Below are 11067 nucleotides of genomic sequence, written 5' to 3'. Positions count from 1 at the left end.
TTTGTCTAATTCTTCTTCTCCTTCTGCTTCAACATGCAGGTTGTAGTATCTTATCACTGCAGTACAAGAAATGTTTTGCATATCCAATTTTCCGGTTATCCGATTTTCTACTTTGCTTCAGATTTATCTGATATTTCTAAATTACAACCACATTTTAAAATAATTTACATGTTTCCAGGTATGTTTTTCACAGCCTATAAGTAGTCTATATAATTTCTGTTTTTCGTAGCAATGTGTTGAATGACAAGACCAACGGCTAACTAATTCTGGAAAAATGTTTGAATTACATTCAATATTAGGCGATCAGTTGGCGTTTCTTCTGAGAATGTGAACAAATCTCAGATTTTGCTTTAAGTTGCCCCGACTCACATAGGTCCTATGGTGACGATGGGATCGGAAAGGGTTAGGATTGCGAGGAAAGTGATCGTGGCCTTAATTACGGTATAGCCCCAGCATTTGTCTAGTGTGAAAATGTGAAACCGCGGCCGACCATCTTCAGGGCCGTCTACAGTGAGGTTCGAACCCATCATCTCCGGAATTCAAAGGTCACAACTTACATGTTAACGATGGATATAAAGAGAAGTCAGTGACAGTGCTAACAATCGGCCCGTCAATGACAAGTATATTTTCTTCTTCTGTAGTTGTTGAACATTTAATTTCCCCACCGCTTTGGACTGCAAATAAACTTTCAACATAATAGGTCGTGTTTAGTGCATCTCGATGAGACGTTACGTACAGAACAAAAATGACCAACCATCCGATTTCGGGTAACATTCTTCTGTTTGAAAGGATCTGAGCTACAGTGCTGCCGGCAGAATTGAAGAGTGAGTTCGGATTCCACCGATGTCCGATACCCCGATCTCTTCGAGATGCACTATTTGTCTTCATTACGACCTAGTAAGCTGAATATTTATCTCGATTGTTCTTATTGTTTATATAAAAACAATTATAATTTTGCATGAAAACGTCAAATTGTTGCCTCATACTTCGGATATGGTGTTGGTCTACGGAATTCGATAGTAAGTTATTATTCTTATCTCTCCGTTTGTTTGTTTGTTGCGACTTCACGAGAAAACGGCTCGATAGAATTTCACAGAATTCGGTATTTAAGTTCAAGGCTAACCGCGTTTTGCGCTAGGCTATATATTATTTGATTAGTATACAATGGCGTAACAATATTAAGGAGGCCAGAACAGGGAGTGACAGGCCGAGTAGCTCAGGCGGTATAGCACTGGTCTTCTTAGATCAACTTGGTGGTTTCGATCCAGGCTCAGTCCGACGGTATTTGAAAGTGTTCAAATACATCAGCCCCGTGGCGGTACATTTACTGATACGTTAAAGAACTCCTGCGTGACAAAATGACGGCATCTCGGCGTCTCCAAAAACTGTTAAAAAGTTAGTAGAACATAAAAATCAACACCTTTATTATTATTATTATTATTATTATTATTATTATTATTATTATTATTATTATTATTATTATTATTATACAGAAAGTACCAAACTTTTCCGGTACTATTAGCTGTATCGGAAAACAATGCATTATAACAGTGTGTGAAATATAATTTCCAATCTTTTGTGTTTCATGCGTTTTCTCGTACGAAGAATAGTAACGGAGATATTCGGAATTATTAAATTGTTCACTAACTTCCAAATATCTCTTAAAATATTACTTGTCTCTAAACAGTATGTATGTTGTGTGTTGGGTATTCAGCCCGAACGATAGTTTGATCCTCCACAGCCCCGCCAACAGCTGTAATAGATAGCGTGGTCGTCACTGGTGAGGCATACCAGGAAAATAAGAAAAGAGGAATGAGGTAGTTTCCCGTTGCTTTCCTAGCCGAGCCAGAAGTTGCCGTTATATGTCAGTCTGGCAAGCCCACTGAAATGCATCAGCGATATTTTCACACCATTCATAACAGGGACTGGCTGCATAAGGAATGGTATTACTAGCATTGCTCATACCTCGGTCACTTTCATATTGTCAGAGCCAAGGATGAGACTGAGACAGATCAATACCAGAAGACATAGTGCACTGTAAACATTATATCCCACCAGCAAAGGCATATCTAAACAATACATATAAAAAACTTAAAAATATAATTTCTAGTCTGTTACATGGCATGCATTTGTGTGAAGTAGCACTTACTGCACTATACGTCGAAGGCAATAACCTTTACTTGCAATCTCAGTATCACTATTCCTTGACTTCAGAAATTTCCCTTTGGCCTTGTTACAGGTTATTGTAAGTCAGTACCCGCGCTCGGTGTGTGTGAAGTGAGAGCATTAACGAGAATGTTACTAAAGGTTCAAGACTTGTTGTAGACTAGGTTTTGTTATAAAGGTCTCAAAGTCACAGTCAAGGAAGTAATTTATACAGCTCCGGCAAGTGGTTGTATTGAAACATTCGATGATGCTAAGAAGAGAATACATCCAATACATTCAGCAACGAACACAAGGGATCGATTTGCACTTTAAAAACCCTCCATGTAACCTTTACTAAAAATAAGTTGATAAATTCCTTCTTCTTTCTTTCTTTCTTTCTTTCTTTCTTTCTTTCTTTCTTTCTTTCGTTCTTTATTTCTTTCTTTTTTAATTTATGGTCGTAAGCAATTCTTTTCAAATCAGCATTCCGATTATTTACTGTCAGCAGATCATGTGGATTGCCCATTTTCATGAACGAATGGTCTTGCTGACGCCAGCGCACAAGCAAGCAAATTACGCGACCGTACATATCGTGATCATAGCCATGCAGTGTCTAAGTTTATGTGGAATCCGAACTACACAAACGTGGATTTTCATTTCAAAATTTCCACATGCGATGACCGAGACGCCATCCCTCCCTTCCGGGTTGAGGTCCCATTAGGTCCCCTTTACAGTAGCTTCTTACCACAAAGGGATACAGAAATTCCACGAAATAGTAGAAATCGGTCAGAATGTATTTACCACATCAGGTCTGGTGATCGTCCGCCTCTGTGGTGTAGTGGTTAGCGTGATTAGATACCACCCCTGGAGGTCCGGGTTCGATTCCCGGCTCTGCCACAAAATCTGAAAAGAGGTACGAGGGCTGGAACGGGGTCCACTCAGCCTCGGGAGGTCAACTGAGTAGAGGTGGGTTCGATTTCCACCTCAGCCATCCTGGAAGTGGTTTTCCGTGGTTTCCCACTTCTCCTCAAGGCAAATGCTGGGATGGTACCTAACTTAAGACCACAGCCGCTTCCTTCCCTCTTCCTTGCCAGTTCCATCCAATCTTTCCATCCCTCCATAAGGCCCCTGTTCAGCATAGCATGTGAGGCCGCCTGGACGAGGTACTGGTCATTCTCCGCAGTTGTATCCCCCGACCCAAAGTCTGAAGCTCCAGGACACTGCCGTTGAGGTGGTAGAGGTGGGATCCCTCGCCGAGTCCGAGGGGAAAAACCGACCCTGGAGGGTAAACAGATTAAGAAGGAGAAGAAGAAGAAGGTCTGGTGATCTAGTAGGTACTATGTTAAAACTTCTGACCCATCTCATTGATTTTCTGTAAAAATAATATTCGTATGTCCTCAGCTATAGAATGCAAACATTTTAATTTGACGCCGCCAGGGCCTGCTCGTCCATTTCGACATTTTTTACTCTAGGCCTACTAGAGCGCAGAATGAACCGAATCTCTCGTGGAAGTCAATGACCAAGTTAATGGATTTTATCGAGAGAACACCAAGTGTGTCACAAGAGACCTTTCACATGCCGATATCATACGACATCAAGTGTCGAGTGAACTTTCTTCCACCCTTCAAAAATTCGACTAGCACATTTTTATTTTTACAGTTTGATTTATGTCGTACCGATACAGATAGGTCTTATGGCCAAGATGGGATAGGAAAGGTCTAGGTATGGGAACAAAGTGGCCTTAATTAAGGTACAGACCCAGAATTTCCTTAGTGAGAAAATGAGAAACCGCGAAAAACTATCTTCTGAGCTGCCGACAATGCGTTTCGAATCTATCTCCGGAATGCAAGATCACAGCTGAGCGACCCTAAGCACACGGCCAGCTAGCTAGCCGACTGCCTCTGCCGGGTTTGAACGCGCTATCTTTGAATCCGGACGTCGACACTACCGCTTATGCACAAAGGCGCACTGATTTTCTATGTACTTCGCAGAATTAAAACAAAACAAAAATGCTTGCTAAAGCGAAAAGAATATTCTTCCTTTGTGTTTGAACTCACTATCCTCCTGTCCATGTAGTTCGTTACGATCTCGGTCCATCTTTTCATCGGACGTCCTACAGATCTTTCTCAATGGGAACATATTGTTACGTGCCGGTCCCGAGGTAGCCCCTTTCCATACTTCCAGGAAGGGGCTGGTGACTCAGACGACCTGGAATCTCCCAGTCAGCGTGTGGGGTTGGGCAGGCCTTTCCGTGTATTGTTCTCGGCGGCCTGCTTACCTGCGAGTTTCTTGGAGATTCAACGGGAATGTTCTGCCTGTAGAACTTCTGGATCAAATCACACGAGCTATAAAAAGGGATCCTAGACGCGGACACTCAGTCAGAGTTGGACTCCGTGTGGGAGTCAGTGTTAGAGTAAGTGACAGCTGGGTTCCTAGGTGAAGCCCGTGTGACAATGAGTTGGGGTTCGGTGGCTGGGCTGAGGGCGACAGAAGTTTTGGCTGTCGCCAGTATCCCACGGAGGTCTGAACCAGGACCTGTTCTTTTAGTAGCGGAGAGACCACTTTGTAGGTGCAGGCGACAGAACGAAAGACTGTACTGTGTGTTCGTGTAAATTTGTGGACTGAGGATCGCCGTGAGTCAGCGAGGAGACGCGCTATCGTGAAGGCGAGGAAAAATGTTCGCTGTTGTGAGTATCGTCCTGCTGTTGAATACTGTTGAGCTGTTTAGTTGTTCACTGCATGCGACTATGTGAAGAACTGGACAATGAGTGGAGTCGAACTAACGACCAGTCGACGTATGTTGTATAACCAGTGTTCAAATCCAGCTCTCTACGAACGCGGAGGTGACTGGACTTTGGGAAAGTTAAAGTAAGGATTATAGCCGTTCCCATGTAGCAACCAGCCGGGACTCCCGGATGTGTGTACAGAAGATATTTGTAAATAGACTAGTAATTAGTGTGAAAAATTCATAACTGCTTAGAATGGTTTGTGTTTATATATGTGTGTGTGTGCATTTATTAGGCCATCCTGAAATAAATAAGAGTAATGAAACAGATGGTGTTTTATATTCGTAACAATATTTTAGATTTTATTTCTGTATTCTCTTTTCGCAACATGTCTTTTACAGTTTTGTCTTCGGGGACCTATGTACTCGAGCACAGTTTCAATTCCCTGAGGCAAATAGTTGTTTTAATAATAATAATAATAATAATAATAATAATAATAATAATAATAATAATAATAATGATGTAAATGAAAATCCACAGCCAGGAAGGGATAGGAAAGGAAGTGGGAAGAAAGCGGCCGTGGCCACATATTAGGTACCATCCAGGCATTTGACGGGAGAAGAAGTGGGAAACCACGGAAATTCACTTCGAGGATGGCTGAGGTGGGAATCGAACCCAACTACTCAGTTGACGTCCGAGGCTGAGTAGATACCGTTCCAGTCCTCGCACCACTTTTCAAATTTCGTGGATCGTCGCCTTAAGACCTATCTGTGTCGGTGCAATGTGAAACAAATTGAAAAAATGTAAATTTCGAGACAGAACCGGACCTCGAGGGTGGCAGCTAATCACACTAACCTACACCACAGAGGCGGACATAATAATAATAATAATAATAATAATAATAATAATAATAATAATAATAATAATAATAATAATAAATAATAATGGCGTATGGCCTCCGGAGAAGTCTGGTGCAGGTCTTTCAACTTGAAGTTCAGAGGCGAACTGCCTGTCTGTAAGAAGGACACTACCTAGTATGAAATCTAATGCTGCAGACGGTGCAAAAGCCCAATCCTCGAGCCAGATGAAATAAGCAATGGAAGTTGAATTCCAGACGCTTTCGGGAATCGAACCCAAGCTCCTCTCATCTTATGGCCAGTATGCTGACCATCAGCCAAGGATCTGGACAATTTTCAGGTAAATTTATTGAGTGGAAATGATTGATTATTGAATTTAGTTCCTGTTTTTCTTAAACTCCAGATGAACACAGTATTGTAAGCAGCAGCTTGATATTTACACCATACTGGCATATGGTTTCAATATGAAGAGAAGTCTGACATCTAAATCGGGCCGATGACCTTCGATGTTAGGCCCCTTTAAACATCAAGCATCATGACATCTAAGTCTGCGTCTCCGGCGACAAGAAAAAACGGCTCATTAAGACCTATGTGTGGAATGTTGCCATGTACGCTTCAAAAGCGTTTAGTAAAGCAGAAGGGGAAATATTGAGAGCCTTCGAAATGTGGTGCTGGAGTAGGGTGTCACGGACATAGAGAATGAAAACATGAACTGGTACTCTGCAATAGTGAATAAAACTACCACCTTGTAGATTCCACTGCGAAGAGAAGGAAGCAACTAGTACCGGGCGAGTTGGCCGTGCGGTTAGGGGCGCGCAGCTGTGAGCTTGCCTCCGGGAGATAGTGGATTCGAACCCCACTGTCGGCAGCCATGAATATGGTTTTCCGTGGTTTCCCATTTTCACACTAGGAAAATGCTGGGGCTGTACTTTAATTAAGGCCAGGGCCGCTTCCTTTCCACTCCTAGGCCTTTCCTATCCCATCGTCGCCATAAGACCTATATGTATCGGTGCGACGTAAAGCAAATTGTGAAAACATTAAAAAAAAAATAACAACTCGGAGGCCACCTGTACGACACTCCAGTTGATGCACCTCCTTGCTAGAAGACTATGGGGGTGGAAGAATACTACAGCAAGACCCAGAACAACGTTCCTGGGCAACATGAAAGAGAGAAGACCGTACCCAACTATTGAACAATTGGCTGTCAAAAGAACGCCACTGAGTTACTTTCACCCTGCCCACCAGCCTCCGTGTTTAGGAGAAGAAGAAAACGAGGAAGGAGAAGAAGAAGAAGGTTATTTCGATTTAATTTTTTGTTTTAGTCATACATTCAAGTTTTTATAAAATTACTCACAGTGTTATTATTTTATTATTATTATTATTATTATTATTATTATTATTAATACGAGGGTCGAGTCATAAGTCAAGGCAACTATTTTTACTCGCGAACAGGCGACAACACGGAAAATCTAAGATATGCCTTCCTATCCCATCGTCGCCATAAGACCTATCTGAGTCGGTGCGACGTAAAGCAACTTGTAAAAATAAAAAAATAAAAAAGAGAATAATATATTTGTAATAACTGAAAGAAGGTGCGTGGCATGTTCAGAGGTTACAAAACGGGGTGAGATCTGGAAAAGTTCCGGAATCACTGCTAGCCGAGAAAGTATACTGTTCTCCAGATTATGAGTATGAGAGTTTGACAACAATATCCTAGTACTGTTTGCTGGAAAGGACGTATGGCTCTGTTGCTTTCTTGACTCATGACATAAGCGACTAAAGTGTAAACACTCGTCTGGGAACTTCAGGAGATTCCCACTGTATACTTACCTTGGTCATGGAGGACTCCAACTCAGAGTCAAGGAACTCCTTGCGTACTGAAGGCCAAACTGCTGTGTATTTAACAGCTATGCACCAAATACGGCATAACGCACAGAAATACACAATTATATTTAATCGACTAGTTAACCAATTCCCGACAGTTTTTCTACAGTCGTTTCCATTATTTATTCGTAATAATTATTAAAGTAGCAATTTGTAAACGATAGAAGGTTTTAAACAAATTGTACGTGTTTGATATAATCGGCGTGACTTGGGTGATCATGCGTAATATATTTGTGACCAACTGGGGTATATCTATCTATCTATCTATAATATTATAAAACGAAGTGTTTGTCTGTCTGTCTGTGCGCGATGCCCAGCAAAATCTACAGCACGTAGAGATCTGAAATTTTGAACATCTGTAGATGGAAAGGGGTCCGAATGCACCTCGAAGCCGGAATTTTCATTTTCGCTTTTGTTGGTGAGTTATGAACGAAAAACCATCGGAAAACGTGCATTGGGATATGACAATCTGACGTGCTGTCACCAAGATTAATGCATAGAGTCGCTGTCGCTAGGCAACGTACATAAGATAGGTAGAGAACACAATTTGCAAGGAGCCATTTTACGTCCAGGACGTAGGAAGCTGTTCTTGGTATTATATGGTGTGAGGGCATATGACGGTGTTGATGATGATTCGTCCATAGGATCGGGACGTTAAATTTTGAGCTATTCGAGAGGAGTGGCATATGTGCCGGCGCCGGGTTTCATCCTCTTCATTCTTGCTATCATATATCATGTCATTCATTTCTTTCAACAAGCAAGTTTTACAAGAATTACCCGATGTTCTACACAGTTACAAGTCTATCGACTACACGGCTGTGCTTCGAAAGACTTGGAGTCACCTGGAGTACGCTCGAATATCTTAGAGCGGACGATTGTGGCACCAATTATCCTTCTTAAGAATAAGAATCCTGCCCTCTGCAATGAACACGACTCTGAAACTGATGACTAATATTATTGAAGCCATTCTCATGATTGGGCATGCCGCGAGCGAAGTAATATTCATTCCTCAGATTCGAATAATATCTTCGGATATACAGTGTAAGTTTAGATCTCTGCAGTGTTCAAAATAAAATTTCTCTATGTAATAAGCATAATCTTCTTCTTCTTACTATATATAAAAATCGATGTATGCGTGTGTGTAAATGACACATCTCCTAAACCACTGGAGCAATTTCATTCAAACTTGGTACACTTATGACTTACTATCTGGAGACGAGCACTGTGGGGGTAAAGCCATCCGTAGCTCCCTTAGGGGTGGGGGTCAGGGGGGGCAAGGTATAAAAATAATCGAAAAACGTGCCAAATCCACAGTTTTCGGGGTCGCTGAGATGAACAGTGACACTCCCCATTTTTCAAATGTCAAAGTTCAGCTCCCTTTTGGAGTGATAGATAAAATTAAACGAAAATAGCGTCGAATACATAGTTTTCGGGGTGGCCGAAGTGAATTGTACACTCCGGATTTTTAGTATCAGGAGACAAACCACTTGGGGGTAAGACGGCCCAGGAACCCTTAGGGGCAGGGGGGCGAGGGGGCTGAGATATAAAAATCATCGAAAATAGTGTCGAATCTATACTTTACGGGGTCGCTGAGATGAACAGTGACACTCCGGAATTTTTTAAAGTTCACGTTCAGCCCCCTTCGTGGTGGGAGGGGGGGGGTGGGAGAGTGATATATAGAAATAATAATGATATATAGAAATAATAGTGTCGAATACATAGTCGCTGAGGCGAATAGTGACACTCCGAATTTTTAGTATCAGGAGACAAACCACATGGGGCAAAACACCCCAGGAACCCTTAGGAGCAGGGGGAGGGGCAAAGGGACTGAGATATACAAATCATCGAAAGTAGTGACGAATCCATACTTTTCGGGGTCGCTGAGATGAATAGTAACATTCCGATTTTTTAAACTCAAAGTTTAGCCCCCGACAGGGTGGGGGAAGGGGGAGTGAGATATAATAGTAATCGAATATACTGCCGAATCCATAGTTTTCCGGGTCGCTGAGATGAATAGTAACATTCCGGATGCTTAAAGTCTAACTTCAGCCCCCTTTGGCATAGGGGGTGAGAAAGGGTGAAAAAATAAATTGTCAGAAATGACCGAGATAATGGACGTATGTATGTTCTAGTATGACTTTAGTATGACTTAGTGTACTAACTGGAAAACGTACTGTGGGAGTAAGACGCCCTTAGAACCACTAGGGAAGCGGGTAAAATATTATCCACACTAATAAATGGAAGTCTGTTTGGCGCGATCTATATATACTATATATATATATTAAGGCATAAAAATGAAAACAGACGTAAATTAGTGAGACCATTCTAGGCGTCTTAGAAATTTAAAACTTGGTACCAGACAACCTGATGACTTCAGGATCCCTAGAAAAATCTCAAATTCTCATAATTCTCTGAGGGATACATGCTGGGAGTTTCAAACCTGCATAAGAACATAGTCGGTGATATTTATCCAGAACCTACAGGTTTCATAGACTTAAAAGTTTCCTTAAAGTCCTGATTTTTAACCCACTCCCCCATATCAAGATCGCAGCACAATCTCCCAGACCAGTTAGAAAACTGAAATTTTGCAAAATTATAGCTTTAGGATGTAACCGACGGAAAATTTACGAGATGTTAAAAAAATTATTTTTTACTCCCGAAAAATATCGAAATATGGAAGCAATTTTAATGACGGTGCAGTCCTTCCTTTCGATGTATTTCGTGGCTAAAAGGTAAGTCGTATCACAAAATGGATGGCACAATCTCCGTTCAATTTGGAGTGATCTACAACTTCGGTCCTATGACCTTTTGTCGTATCTCTATCCCTTATACATTAAAGGTTTCTCTATTTCTGGATTTACCTAAATTTTGCACTTTGTACACATACAATTAATGGTTTGATTCACTTATAGGAAAGATGGGATCATCAAGTTCTACACGAATATTGGCCCACCCAGTAGCCATATGTGAGCCAAATTCTATGTTTGAAGCTGTCGCATAGTATCAGAAAAGTAATGCACTGTGTGAAAATCTTACACAAATTTCACCCTATTCAACGTCTCTAAAACATAATGAATTGTGGTAGACAAGTGCACCTGTCGTTATCATCACAACTCCACAACTCGCACTTTACATTGGAAACATCGTCTGCGGACCTCCCTATATTTTTTCTCGGATAACGCCAATTTACATGCAATTTAAAAATTATTATTAACTTCATGTACAGTAATTTACTTCGATATCCGTATACAATCTGGAATACCGTAGCGAAGCACGGGTACAATTGCTAGTCTATAATAATACAAGGAAGTGTCTGTCTGTCTGTGCGCGATGTCCAGCAGAGATCTGAAATTGTGAACATAGGTAGATGGAAGGGTGTCCAAAATCACCTCGAAGCCGGAATTTTCATTTTCGCTTTCGTTGGTGAGTTATGAACGACAATCCATCGGAAAACG

The sequence above is a fragment of the Anabrus simplex genome, chromosome 1 (genome assembly GCF_040414725.1).
Source record: "Anabrus simplex isolate iqAnaSimp1 chromosome 1, ASM4041472v1, whole genome shotgun sequence".
In the NCBI taxonomy this organism is placed as follows: domain Eukaryota; kingdom Metazoa; phylum Arthropoda; class Insecta; order Orthoptera; family Tettigoniidae; genus Anabrus; species Anabrus simplex.
This window is presented reverse-complemented; position numbering follows the sequence as displayed.